The 12,716-nt window shown below is 42.3% G+C and overlaps 1 non-coding gene across 1 annotated transcript; it reads left to right on the top strand.

Annotated features, from left to right (window-relative positions):
* The first annotated feature begins 832 nt into the window (after positions 1–832).
* On the top strand, positions 833–939 carry LOC150010344 (U6 spliceosomal RNA). The gene has a single exon (XR_016511450.1). It is a non-coding gene; the product is annotated as a U6 spliceosomal RNA (small nuclear RNA).
* The last annotated feature ends 11,777 nt before the right edge of the window (positions 940–12,716 follow it).

Raw genomic sequence — 12,716 nt, forward strand, 5'->3', positions numbered from 1 at the left:
GAGATCTGTAGTCCAACCTTCAGCTCCACAAATGAAAATGGAAACAAGGGGAGGGGACACCTGTCAGGCTTTCCAGGGGCATGTCCAGAAACCCTCCTGTTAGTCTGCCTAGAACACATTCCTCCTTTCCTTCTCAGTACCCACCTATAACATCCTCTTTACCTTTTAGGGCCCTCCCTCTGGATCCTTGCAGATCATGTTAATCCATCCACCTGGTCCTCTTGTCCCTTAGCTAAGTTTAAATAAGAGCTTTATAGAACTATTAAAATCTGATGTTGCTATTCAGAAAATGACCAGCAGATGACAGCATTTAGCTTTCTCAGCTCCTAACTTCCCAACTGAAGGTCTAAGAGGAGAAAAGTTGGGTTTTCTTGACTGGTCTCTTAACTCTGCTCTCAGTGCCTCCCAAATGTCTGTTGTTTCCATTTGAGGTTCTCACCCTCCTACTTCTCTGCTGAGAAAATGTACTGAGCATTTGCAGAAGCTCCAGTGTTAGATGTGGTGGCGGAGAACACTGGGTTGTACCACAAAAAGGTTGATTCTCACAGCAGTCCTGGGGTGCAGTGGCAAGAAAGGCATTTTAAGATCCCCATTTTCAATTGGGAATCCGAGGCTCATAGAGGCAAGGTAATACGCTCAAGTTCACATGACAAGGTCAGATTTTCTGACTCCTAACCCAGTGCACTTTCTGCTTTATTATGTTAGGTCTGTGGAAGAAAAGAGGCCACGTGCTACATCTGACAAGCTCAGGGGAGGCCTGTGTGGTGGCCTTACAAACTCAGAAACCTAAAGTAACTACATAGGATGGTCTGAAATTAAAACTTTCTAACTAGTGCTTACTTTGGCAGCACATATACTAAAATTGGAACAATACAGAGAAGATTAGCACAGACCGTGTGCAAGGATGACATGCAAATTTGTAAAGCATTACATATTTTTGGAGTGACTATCAGTCAGATAGCTCGAGGGAAGGACCCACCAAAGAGTAACACAGAAACCAAAACTAAAATACTACCACACAGCCCAAATAAATGGCATAAAAGTCATCCCAAGAGCATCAAGTTCAGGAGTGTGCACCACTAATTCCCACAGGACCCTACCAGAGAAGGTCATGCCACAAAAGCAGGAAGTCAAAGCAGATCAATCTAAGAAGCAGAAACAAACAACTACAGCCACCTAAAATGGAGAGATGAAGAAACAACACCCATTGAAAGGAAAGGAGGAATTCCAAGAAGGAGGGTTAGATGAAATAGAGGCAAGCTAACTATCAGATATTGAATTCAAAATAATGGTAATGAGGAAGCTCAATGAACTCAACAAACTCAGAGAAAACTACGATGAACTCTAGGGAAGCTACAAAGAACTTACTGATAAGTACACCAGCATTAAAAATGACATGGAAACTATCAATAAAGCCAGGAAGAAACAAAGAATACAAATTCTGAACTGAAGAATACAGTAGAAGGAATCAAAAGCAGGCTAGATGAAGCAGAGGATCAGATCAGCAAGCAAGAGGACAACATAGAAAAAAATTCTCAGTGCAACAAAATGAAAAAAGACTGAAAAAGAATGAAGAGGGTTTAAGATCATTGCAGGACAACATGAAACATAATAATATCCGTATCATAAGGATACCAGAAAGGGAAGAAGAGGAGCAAGGGATAGAAAACCTGATTTAAAAAGTAATGACAGAAAATGTCCTTAACGTGATAAGAGAAAAAGTCAGGCAAGTACAGGAAGCACAGGGGATCCCAATGAAGATGAACCCATGGAAGCCTACTCCAAGACACATCATAATTAAAATGGCAACATTCAAAGACAAAGAGAGAATCCTAAGGGTAGCAAGAGAGAAACAGCAAATAACATACAAGGGATCTCCGATAAGGTTATCAGTTGATTTATCAACTAAAACACTACAAGAAGGAATGGCAAAAAAATATATTACAAGCACTGAAAAACAAAGGCTTACAACCATGACTACTCTACCCAGTAAGTCTCTCTTTCAAAATGGAAGGTGAAATAAGAAGTTTCCCAGACAAAGGGAGACTAAAAGAATACATCTCCACCAAACCAGCATTGTAAGAGATGCTTAAGGGCCTGCTTTGAGAAGAAAAAGAGAGAGACAAAGAAGAACATAGGTACAAAGGGAAAAAAATCACAATGAATAAGTACCTATCAATAAAACCCTTAAATGTAAATGAATTAAATGCTTAATGCATAAGAAAACAGGACCAAAATACATGCAGTCTACAAGAGACCCACCTCAGAACAAAAGATCCACAGGCTGAAAGTGAAGGGATAGAAAAAGTACTTCAAGGAAATGGACATGAAATAAAAGCGGGGTAGCAATACTTATATCAGACAAAATAGATGTCACAACAAAGGCCATAAAAAAGACAAAGAATGATACTTTATAATGCTTAAAGGAACAATTCATCAAGAAGGTATAACCCTTATAAACATATATGCACCTGACATAGAAGCACACAAATATATAACAAAAATCTTGGAAGACTTCAAGAAGGATATTGACAGCAACACACTCATAGTAGGGGACTTAAACAGCCCATTGTCAACAATGGACAGATCTTTGAAGCAAAGAAATACCAAGGATATTGAAGCATTGAACCACACTCTAGATCGAATGGACTTAATTGATATACAGAAACTTTCACCCCAAAGTAGTAAAACATACATTAAGTTCTAGTCACAGCAATCAAACAAGAAAAAGGAAAAAAAGGCATTCGAATTGGAAAAGAGGAACTAAAACAGTCATTATTTGCAGATAACATAATAGTGTACATAGAAAAGGCTATAGAGGACTTCCAGTCAAGATGGAGGCCTAGACTGACATGCTCCATCCCCTTCCACAACTAAGAAGAAATACAACTACCACAAAACCATAAATAACCAGAAGTTTCAGAAAATAAAGCTACATGGAAGTCCAACATATGAAGTTATAAAGAAGTGGTGCTCATCCAGACAGGTAGGAGGGGGAAGCCAGGGCTGAGAGGTCAAGCTGTGCTGGCAGTAGCAGCTGCAGTGATGGCCAGCGGGACTGCGGTAAGCACAGACACCCGTATTAAAGGGGAGGTGAGAAGCGCCTAGTGAGCACCCCTGGCTGCAGACCAAACCCATCAGCTCATGATTCCAATGCCAGGGAAGGCAGACCCCCATTGTCTTGGACTTTGAGGGCTGGAGGGCGTGGGGACAGAGGAGGAGGCTCCCAGTCTCTCAGCAGAAAGAGAACAGCAGGAATCTATCTTGGACTCCCGCCCCCACACAAAGCACAATAGTGTGGTGAGAAGGGTTGCCCGGTAGTGATGAGTGCACGGGGCTCCGCCCCCTATAGTGTAGGAGGTGTGACAGCCCTACCCAGGAAGAAAAGGTAAACACAAAACTGTCAGGATGGCAGGGATTATGATAGAGAACCCAATCACGCAGCTAAGTAGATAGCAAATATATGATTTATTGGACAAGCAAATACAAAATCTTTCTGAGGCACAGTTCAGAGCTCTGGTTATAAGAAAGCTTACAGAACCTTCATGTTGACTTTTAGTCTGCCTGTCAGGACATGGAAGCTGAGCCACACACCCGCCATTCAGCCTTGCCTGTAAAAACCTGCTTCTTCCAAGTTCTTCAGGTTTTCCATTGTGCCTTAATGTTCCTTTTAACCATCTTTCAGGAAAGCAACCTTCATTTCTTCCCTGGAAAGATTGCCATGAACTGCATAACCAACCAAGGTGCCAAGCTTTTTCTAGCTTCAAAAGTCAATTTCAGCTCCTCAGGGCTTTCTGGTAACAAACAGAGCCTAGGCATGCCTCCTTCAGGCATGACATTCCAGTCAAAGTCTTGGTTAACAAAACCTCTATTAACGACTGCTATTAGTTTTATGCAAAGGAACCTAATGTCATTACTTACTCTTTCAGAATGCCAAATACTGGAGGTATCAGGTACAGAGAAAAATATATAGTGTGTAGGAAAATCCTTGTTCTTCCAATATTCACTAAAATTGCATTTCCATGCCTTATGCATTTCATTATTAAAACCATACAATTTCTTTTCAGAACGTTTACAAACTCCTAACAAACCTTCTATACGCCTTTAACAAACCTTCTTCATTTTTATGCCTTACACTTTCTTTTGTTTATTTTCCTACATGTTAAGTTTTAACTTTCCCTGGAAAATCTCAATTTTTCTTTCAGAGCATAAACAGAGCAATAACCCAAAAACACAAAAAGCTAGGCACTCTCTCACCAGTAAGTCTACTGGCCTCCTAGAGAGATGTGCCCTTGGCAGAGACATGCTCACTTGCCCAGGCTGAAATGCTCATCAGCCCTGAATGACCTTCCTGGGTCCCAGGTGGCAAAGGCATTTTTCCCTACTGGTTTACAGATGAACTTTCCTAGGTCTTATTGGTCAAAACAGATACAGAGAATTCCAGAACAGAACAGAGGCACCCTTTTTGTCTACCAGTTCACTAAACTGGTCTCTTGGTAGAGGCATGCCCTCTCACCAGTCTACAGATGACCTTTCCTAAGTCTCATTGGCCAAAACCAATACAGAGAATTACAGATGACCATTCCTAGGTCTTATTGTCCAAAACCAATACAGCAGTATGGTAACCATAAAATCAGACCACAAGCAGTTGAGGTTTCTTCTTCCCAGGTTTAAAAACTTTCACTACCTTTCTATATATTTTTATGACTTTCCACAGACATTCTGCAACATTCACAAATTTTCTGAATATTCTTTACTTCTTCAGATTTAACTATAACATACTTTTAATCCTTGTTTTTTTTCACACTGTGAAGGACTATACTCAAACTCAGTATCTGGTAGCTAAAAGTTCCTAGATTTGCAGAGATATTTTGCAGTTTTCTGAAGCTTAGAACTTGCAAACACCCTGTCATGCAGCAATGACCTGAATGTCTAGACATATACCATTTTGCTAACAAAACACATTACCTGAAGAGCATATCTAACCCACCATATTGCCCACTTCAAAGATGGCAGCAACCATACATACCACCCACAAGATGGTGGAGGACCCATTCACCATGGTGAAGCACTCATGTGGTTTACCCAAAATGGCAGTGCACCCATGAGGCTCAGTGTCCGATCTGCAACCTGCATGCAGGTATGGTTCAAAGAGCCTAGGGGTTTCCTTCTTTCCTGAACCTGTTTTCTTACATCATTATGGCATTCCTCATGACTAGCACCTTGAGCTGGGCTGCAGGGTGGTTCCCTGATACTGGGAAATCCACAAGCCTTGCTCCAGGGGTCGGTCTGCCCCATGTGTCTGGGACCTAGCTACAGGTTCCGTTAGTCCCATCTGGGTCACCAAAAACTGTTACAGAGCAAAAGGGGGTTCTTTCACGTGGCACCTTGGTGTAAAACCCAACAACTAGTGTTGAGGAAAACAGGTCTTTATTTACAGTATTCCAACCTGGAGGGGACAGTGAGCACTTCAGCTTAGAGCCCTGTTCTCCCACATGACCCAGCACTTCCCTTGCTCCTCAAAAGGCTAGAAGCTAAAAACATGCCCAGAAATTCCCCATCCCTTATCTGTCAGCTGTCTCTTTCAGGATGTGGGGTATGATGTCATCAGCCTCCATATAACAGTCCAGGAAAACATGTGCCATGTTGCACTGGATCATGCATGATTCTGTCTTTGCTCTTTCAAAGCTGCATGGTATCCTTCTCTGCCCTCCTTGCAAACCACGTGGATCTCCTCTGTCTCTAAAATGGTTGCCGCCTTATTTTTATTTTTTCAAGTGTATTTTATTGCTTATGCTGTTACAGCTGTCCCAATTTTTTTCCCCCAACTGCCTTATTTTTAAATCGCTGACTGTGGCCTATGATAGAGTGGAGGTGGTAACCGGTTCTGACTGTTCACAGAACCTTGCACAGGCTCTGTATGCTCTTTTTTAAAAAAAATCCTTTACTGATTATGCTGTTACGGTTGTCCCAATTTCTTTTCCCTTCATTCCCCTCCATCCAGTGACCCCTCTGCCTCCAGTTGTCCCCCCGACCCCTTAGTCCATGCCCATTGGTTGTGCACATAGTTCTTCTCAACATCTTCCTATCTATCCACTCCCTCCTACTATGCTTCTTAATTCCTGTACCATCTCCCTCCCTTTTCCCCCTTTCCCCTCCCCACTGACCTCCCCCCAATATGTTCCCCATACTATAATTCTTTTCCCACTCTCATTGCCTACTTAGTTTGCCTTTGCTTCAGTTCCCTAGCTTCCGTTGTTGGTTGTTGTGATGCAATTTTCATTTTAATATTCATAGTTTTGATCCTCTTTCTCCTAAACAAGTTCCTTTAACATTTCATATAACAGTGGTTTGGATCTGATGAACTCCTTCAGTTTTACTTTGTCCTGGAAGCTTTCTCTGTCCTTCTATTTTGAATGACAGCTTCGCTGGGTAGAGTAATCATGGTTGTAGGTTTTTGCTTTTCATTACTTTGAATATTTCTTGCAAGTCCCTTCTTGCCTGCAGAGTTTCTTTAGAGAAATCAGCTGAGAGTCTTATTGGGACCCCTTTGTACACAATTCTCTTTTTCTCTCTTGCTGCTTTTAAGATTCTCTATACTTAATTTCTGGCATTTTGATTATAATGTGTCTTGGTGTGGTTCATCCTGGGTCCAGTTTTTCTGGAACTCTCTGTGCTTCCTGGACCTGTAAGTCTATTTCCTTCCCCAAGTTAGGGAAGTTCTGCTTCATTAACTTTTTCACATTATTTTTTCAATTTCTAGTTCTTCTTGTGGCAGTAGTTTGTGGAACGGAGACACAGAGGCAATTCCAGCAGGCAGAATGAGTGATCAGCAATGAACGGAGGGCCATAACTCGCTCAGGCTATCAGCAAAGACTAGCAGTCCAACCGTTCCTTTTATTGGGTTACAAAAGTTACTAAAAATAGAATCAATAGGATGTATGTGTATAGAATACATTCCTTACGGGATTATGGAGCAACATAGCTTCTGCGGATAGTTTAGACATTAAACTATTATGCCTACAATACTAAACTACATTTCATCTAAAAACTACAAAGCAAGGTAATAAGTGACAAGGGTCCTTTCCACCTCAGATGTTATCACTATGGGAAAAAAGACATAGTCCCTTAGGACCCCTTTGTTCTCAGGAGCCTGTGACCTGGCTACCAGGAACCGCATGCAGCTGCTGGCATTGGCAAGACTCATTTGCAAGTTCTTGCAGGCTGAGTCACAGACCACCTGAACGGTAGGGCTTGTATGCAAGACCCCCTGCAGATGCCATCTGGCTTTCCTCTTCACTTCTTCTTCACCTTCTGGCAACCCTGTGATTTGGATGTTGGCCTGCTTATAGCTGTCCCATAGGTTTCCTAGCCTCTCCTCATTTTCCTCACTTTTTGTTTCCTCTTTCTGCACTGGTTGACTGTTTGTTTCTTCCCTATATTCCGATTTGTTGATTTGATCCCTGGTTTTCTTTCCCTCACCACTAGTTTCGTATGTGTTTTTGTTTATTTCAGCAGGACTAGCCTTTATTCCTTCCCCATCTTGTTTAAGATCTGTTGTTAGGTCTGTAAGCATTCTTATAACCAAAGCTCTGAACTGTACCTCAGGAAGATTTCCCATCTGCTGCTTCATTCGATTATATATTTTCTGGCTGGTCAGCTACGTCACCAGGATCTCTATAATTATCTGTGCCATCTTACAGTTTTGTATTTACCTTTGCTTCCTAGGAGGGGCTGTCACACTTCCTAGGCTATAGGAGGTGGAGCCCTGTGCACTTGTCACAACCAGGCAACCCTTCTCACCACACTTTGGCATTTTATGTGGGGGTGGAGGTTCAAGATGGATTGCTGCTGTTCATTCTCTGCTGAGAGACCGGGAGCCTCCTCCTCTATCCCCATGCCCTCCAGCCCTCGCAGTCCAAGGCAATGGGGTTCTGCCTTCCCCAGCGTTGGAATCGCAAGCTGATGGGTCTGGTCTGCAGCTGGGGGTGCTCCCCAGGTGCTTCTTGCCTCCCCTTAAATATGGGTGTCTGTGCTTACCGCCATCCCACTGCCATCGGTGCAGCTGCCGCTTCCAGCACAGCTTGACCTCTCCACCCTGGCTTCACCCCTCCTACCTGTCCAGATGAGCACCACTTTTTTATAACTTCACACGTTGGACTTCCATTTATTTTCTGGAACTTCTGGATATTTTTGGTTTTGTGGTAGTTGTATTCCTTCATAGCTGTGGAGGGAGATGAAGTGTGTCAGTCTAGGCCTCCATCTTGGCTGGAAGTGTTCTGTTTGTGGCTCTGTATGCTCTTTCTTCACTATTTCATAGTCAAAACCCCTCCAATCTCCTTGGGGCCTTGAAATAACCAAAGGCATTTGCACAACTAAGACATTAGCTACCAGCCATAGTTATGTAAAGGCATCTTCAAATATGTTCCCTTCTTCCCATCCCCCAACCCGCAGACTCTGGAGATTTTTGCCCCCACCCCCATTCTGTAACACATGGGCCGTGCATATAAGTTTTTTGGCTTCACCCTTTCCTATATTATTCTTAACTTCCTCCTGTATTTTGTACTTATCAATTTATGCTTAGTCCCTGCACCATTTCTCTCTCTTCCACCTGCCAGCTGATAACCTTTCAAATGATCCCCATACCTATGATTCTGTTCCTATTATGGTTGTTTGCTTAGTTTGTTTCTGTTTTTATTTTTTAGATTCTGTTGTTGACAGTTATGTGTTTGTTGTCATTTTTATGTTCATAGTTTTGCTCTTCTTTTTCTTAAATAAGTTCTTTTAACATATCATATAATAATGATTTGGTGATGATGAACTCCTGTAGCTTTACTTTGTCTGGGAAGCACGTTATCTGTCCTTCCATTCTAAATGATAGCTTTTCTGGATGGCGTAATCTTGGTTGTAGGTCCTTGCTTTTCATCACTTTGAATATTTCTTGCTAGTCCCTCCTTGTTTCCAAAGTTTCTTTTGAGAAATCAGCTGATAGTCTTATAGGCACCCTTTTGTAGGTAACTCTCTGCTTTTCTTTTGCTGCTATCAAGATTCTCTCTTTATCTTGAACCTTTGGGATTTTAATGATGATGTGTCTTGGTGTGGTCCTCTTTGGGTCTAGCTTATTTGGGCTTCTCTGTGCTTCCTGGACTTGTATGTCTATTTCCTTTGCCAAATTACAGAAGTTTTCTTTCATTATTTTTTCATGTAAGCTTTCAATTTCTTGCTCTTCCTCTTCTTCTGTCACCCTTATGATTCAGATGTTGGCACATTTAAAGTTGTCCCAGAGGTTCCTGAGCTTCTCCTCTTTTTTTTCAATCCTTGTTTCCTCATTCTGTGCTGGTTGACTGTTTATTTCTTGCTTATGTTCCAAATCATTTGATTTGAACCCCGGTTTCCTTCCCTTCACCATTGGTTTTGTCTGGATTTTCCTTCATTTCACTTAGTTTGGCCTTCACCAATTCCCTTATGCATTTGTCATACTCAAGCATATCTGTCAAGTCTGTGAGCATCTTTATCGCTGTGTTTTGAACTCTGTATTTGTTAGGTTGTTTATCTCCTCGTCTGTCAGGTTGACTCTTTCTGTATTATTTAATTCTCCCACTGGTATCTTGATCTTTCCCCTCTTTTGGGCCATACTTCTGTTCCCTTAACTTGACAGGCTTCTGTGTTTGCCTCTGTGTCTTAGGTAAAGCTGTCACATCTGTTTGACACTGTATGTCTTTTATATAGGTGGGTATAGGATAGTTAAGAGTCAATATGTGATGCCCTAGCTGGTGTGGCTCAGTGGGTTTGTTACAGAACTCCTGGGCTGCTCCAATTGAAAACAAACCCATGGGCTCTTTAGTTAGGGGTCCAATTGCCCGCCGCCAGAATTACAACTCTTAATAGTTCAGTTGAGTGAAAAGAAAATTGTTTATTTAACAGTTACACATATCCTTGCCTCCCCCTACCAAACCTAGCCAGTTTTAGGAAGGTCAGAAACATCGTTTCCCTACTTCCCAAACACAGTTCAGCTTTACCAGCGGCTGCCAATCATTCAATCTGATTGGGGAGGTCCTTTCTGTTCTGTGGTGCCCTTCAGCTCTCAATACAAAACCGCCGGGATTCTCAGCCTCCTTGCAAACTGTCTTCTTTCTGTAAACTGCGTGGATCTCCTCTCCTTTTCCATAGCACCCCTGCGAACACCCGCCAGCGAGGGAGAGAGCCCCAGAGCGCGCCCCCTCAAGTGTTCACAGCTGCTTATATATCCCTGACTGCATCCTCTGACGCAATGGGTGTTGCCAACAGTTCTGACCATTCAGAGAACCCCACGTAGGCTCTATGTGCTTTCCATACCATCCCCTGGTTCAAAACTCCTCCCATCCACCGGAGGCCTTGGAAGCATCCAAGCAATTTTGCATAATGAAAGACACCAGCCACCAGCCTCAGGCGTGTGGAGGCATCCTGAAAGCTGCTTCCTTCTCCCCATCCCCCAGCTGCAAACTCCAGGGATTTTTGGACTCCCCTGTTTCTGTAACAGGTTGAGCACCGGCTTGCTAACCAAAGGGTTGCAGGGTCAATTCCCAGTCAAGGCACATATCTGGGTTACGGACCAGGTCCCCATTTGGGGGTACAGGAGAGGCAACCACTCATTGATGTTTCTCTCCTTTTTTTCCTCTCTCCCTTCCACTCTCTCTAAGACTAAATAAAATCTAAAAAAAAAACCAAAAAGCTCATATCCTTAAAAAAATTTTAAAAAGAGTCAATAAGTAACATCATAACAATAACAATGAGGAGATCTGTGGTCTCCCCTCTGGTGCTTTGAGGGGTCCAGAGAAAAATAAATTACTTTGTTATTCCGAAAGCATGTTATGAGGTATATTATCCTAGATGCAAAAAGACAACAGACAGGCTCAGTTAAGGTAAAGATTAACATTTGTTAGGGAAAAATAAAGTCCTAGGATATTACTACCTGCCATAAACTGAATCCAGAAAAGTCAACGTTCTTGCTGCCTGTCTTCTACCAGACCCAGAGACAGGGATTGACTCTCTATTGGTGCTTTATTCAGATGGTCAGCAATCTGAGAACACTGCGGGTTTTTACCCTAACAGACTGTCTTAAATTCCATTATAAACAGACCCTTTTTATACAAAGAAGAGAAGTGTAGGTAAGGGGTTTGGAATTCAGTGAAATAGTTAATCAGGTAAAAGCTGCAGCATTCTTTTATTGTGTCCTGGGCAGTGGCCCTTGTGTCCAGGGTGGTGGTCTTTTTGTCCTGGGTGATGGTCATCTCATCCTGGAGTACAATGGCTCAGATACCAACTTGATTGCTTACAGTCTTCCTGAGGAACAAAGGTGGAACTGCTTATGTCCCCTGGAGTCAAGGTGGGTCATTCTTTCAGTTCCTGAAACAATAATTTTTTACATACATTGATTACTAAGCTTATTAGCTGTTACCTAAGACCTAAATTTTCCAACATTTGAGTCCCTCATCAAAACCACTTTTAGTTAGGAATTTTAATTTCAGACCATCCTATGTGGTTACTTTCTGTCTCTGAGTTTGTAAGGCTGCCATTCAGGCCTGCTCTGTTCTTGTCAGGTTTAGTATGTGGCCCCTTTTCATTCACACATTGAAAGAAACAAACAAAAACAATTTAAATAGCTAGGTTAGCAAACTGGCTGAAGAGATGGGCAGAGAGAAACTTGTGCATATAAAGAGTAAATATAGATTCACAAAAACTAGAACATTCTGATGGGGGCTCATATGAAAATAAATTTGTTTTAGGTAACAGCTAGTAGGGTTAGTAATCAATGTATGTAAAAAGCTATTGTTTTGCCCTGGCTGGCGTGGCTCAGTAGATTGAGCACTAGCCTTCGAATCAAAGGGTTGTTGATTTGATTCCCAGTAGGACACAAACCTGGGTTGTGGGCCAGGTCCCCAGCTGGAAATGCGTGAGAGGCAACCACACATTGACGTTTCTCTCCTTCTCTTTCTCTCTCCCTTCCTTTCTCTCTAAAAATAAATAAATAAAATCTTTAAAAGAAAAAAGAAAAGTTATTGTTTCAGGAGCTGAAGGTATAACCCACCTTGACTCCAGGAGACCAGAAGCAATTGCACCTTTGTGCCTCAGGAGAACTGCAAGCAATCAAGGTGGTATCTGAGCCATTGTACTCCAGGGTGAGATGACCACCACCCAGGACACAGATAAAGACCACCGCCCAGGGAAAAAAGGCCACAGCCCAGGACACAGATGAAAGAATGCTGCAGCTTTTATCCGATTAACTTTTTCCCTGAATTTCAAACCCCTAACCTACACTTTTCTTCTAAAAATGGTCTATTTATAATGGAATGTAAGACAGTCTATGAGGGTACAAACCCAGGGTCTTCTCACGTCACCCATCATCTGAATAAAGCGCCAATAAAGAGTCAATCCTTGTCTCTGCTTATTGGGTCTGGTAGAGGACAGGCAGCAAGAACATCAGCTTTTCCCATTTCAAAATGACTTATTACCCTTACCTCACTTCTGACTGATCATCTTGATGGGGGACTCAAATGTTGGAAAATTTTAGCTTCAAGTAACAGCTAATGAGCTTAGAAATCAATGTATGTAAAAAGCTGTTGTTTCAGGAATGACCCACCTTGATTCCAGGAAACCATAAGCAGTTCCACCTCTGTGCCTCAGGACTGCAAGCAATCAAGACGGTACTTGAGCCATTGTACTTCAGGGTGACCACC

The sequence above is a fragment of the Furipterus horrens genome, unplaced genomic scaffold (genome assembly GCF_987537825.1).
Source record: "Furipterus horrens unplaced genomic scaffold, mFurHor1.1.pri manual_scaffold_5, whole genome shotgun sequence".
Taxonomy (NCBI): Eukaryota; Metazoa; Chordata; class Mammalia; order Chiroptera; family Furipteridae; genus Furipterus; species Furipterus horrens.